This window comes from Marmota marmota, unplaced genomic scaffold, assembly GCF_001458135.2.
Source record: "Marmota marmota marmota unplaced genomic scaffold, marMar, whole genome shotgun sequence".
Lineage (NCBI taxonomy): Eukaryota > Metazoa > Chordata > Mammalia > Rodentia > Sciuridae > Marmota > Marmota marmota.
Genome location: NW_026003947.1, coordinates 1 through 2129, shown reverse-complemented (window position 1 = coordinate 2129; position 2129 = coordinate 1). Strand labels below are relative to the sequence as shown.

The 2129-nt window shown below is 31.5% G+C and overlaps 1 long non-coding RNA gene across 1 annotated transcript; it reads left to right on the top strand.

Moving 5' to 3' along the window:
* The first annotated feature begins 88 nt into the window (after positions 1-88).
* Positions 89-1405, top strand: LOC125614609. The gene is made up of 2 exons (XR_007345184.1): positions 89-470; positions 1023-1405. It is a non-coding gene; the product is annotated as an uncharacterized LOC125614609 (long non-coding RNA).
* Positions 1406-2129: the final 724 nt, after the last annotated feature.

Sequence of the window (2129 nt, the reverse complement as noted above, 5' to 3'; positions counted from 1 at the left end):
TAATTTGTTAAAGATTTAAAAATACAATGATAAGCCAGATATGGTGGTGCCCACCTGTAATCCTAGTTACTCAAGAGGCTGAGATAAGAGGATCTAAGTTCAAGGTCAGCCTCACAATACAACTTATTAAGACTGTCTCAAAATAAAAAAGGGCCAGGGGTATAGTTCAGTAGTAAAGCACCCCTGGGCTAAATCTCCAGTACTAGCCCCACAAAAAAAGTGATAAAAAATTTTTAGGGTAAAAATGTAAGTTGTGTTTTGTTTTATTTTATTTATTTATTTTTAACAGATGGTTATCCTTGCCATCTCAATCAGAACAGGCAGTAATGTCCCTATCCAGTTCAGCCTGCCCATTATTGCTTACATTACGAGACCGTTTACTTCAACTGGAACAGCAGCTTTGTTTCTCCTTATTTAAAATTTTCTGGCAAATGCTTGTGGAAAAGCTGGATGTATACATATATCAAGAAGTAAGTACAAAAAGAAAATGTGGCATATATACACAAAGAGAATAAAATCATGGCATTTTCAGGTAAACGGATGGAGTTAGAGAAGATAATGCTAAGTGAAGTTAGCCAATCCCAAAAAACAAAATGGCGAATGTTTTCTCTGATATAAGGAAGCCGATTCATAGTGGAGTAGGGAGGGGGAGCATGGGAGGAATAGATGAACCCTAGATAGGGTAGAGGGGTGGGAGGGGAAAGGAGGGAGCATGGGGTTAGAAATGATGGTGGAATGTGATGGACATTATTATCCAAAGTATATGTATGAAGACACGTATTGGTGTGAATATACCATAATCAGAGATATGAAAAGTTGTGCTCTATATATGTAATAAGAATTGTAATGCATTCCGCTGTTATATTTTAAAAAAAAGAAAGAAAAATTTGTGCTCAATATGTGTAATATGAACTGTAATGCTTATATAAATAAAAATTTTTTAAAAAGAAGTAAGAGTAGAAATTTTGGGGGGGCTATGATAATTAAAGGCAGCTGTTAACATGAATTATTCTTTGTTTCAGATAATTCTTGCTAATCACTTCAATGAAGGAGGAGCAGCCCAGTTGCAGTTTGATATGACTCGGAACCTTTTCCCTTTGTTTTCTCATTATTGCAAAAGACCAGAAAATTATTTTAAACAGTAAGCTTAATATTTAACAATTAATATTGATGTATCAAATTATTAGAGAAGGTTGATTTGCTTTTAGCAATTTTAAGAACTCTGTTGATGTTTGGTGGAATAAGAAATTAAAATCTTTTTTTTAATTGGTACTTTTTAGTTATACATGACAAGAGTATTTTGATAAAATTATACATGCATGGAATATATTTTGTTCTACTTAGGAGATCAATTAAAATCTTAAAACATTGATTGTATAGCTACTGTATGTTCAGAGCACAATAGGAAAAGCAAAATCATTTATGAGATATGACCCATGACCTCATAAAATTGACCAGAAGTAGATTTAAATTATCCAGTTGGACTTTGTTTCCTAAACATTTGGTTTAATGTTCTCAGTTGCTTATTCCTGGGAGAATAAATAGAAAATGAAAGCAACTGTGGTTTCTGCTATATTCAGTAAATGTAAGCAATTACAGATGTGTTTAATACCTAACAATAAGCCAGGCCAGAAGAAAATTTTTTCTTACACATTTGATATTGTGATTCTAAGTGTAATTATATAAATGTATGTGAGAATAATTCTTAGAAATATATTCAGATTTATTTTAGTATTCTATCTATCTTCTGCTTTCATTTTTAATCTCTTAATTTTCAGTTTTCCCATACCCTAATGGACCTAAAGTGGTAGCTATATTTAATAGACTATTAGTACCAAGTATTTTATTTAGAGAACAAATGGCTGCATATTGGAAGCATGATTCTAGTACCTTATGAACTTACAAATTTTGTGCACCTCTATAGTCCCAACATATTTGAAAAGACAAATAATTAGTCCAAAAATAGTTTTGATAGAGAGGATATTTGACCAGCAGCAGCACAGGGAAACTAGCGTCTCAAAATGAAATTATTACAATATGGATGACAGAGATAATAAAAAATAAACAAATAAAGTAAGGATATTTTTTAAAAAAAGAATAGAGTGTTTAAAAATATGTAATTTTAAAAA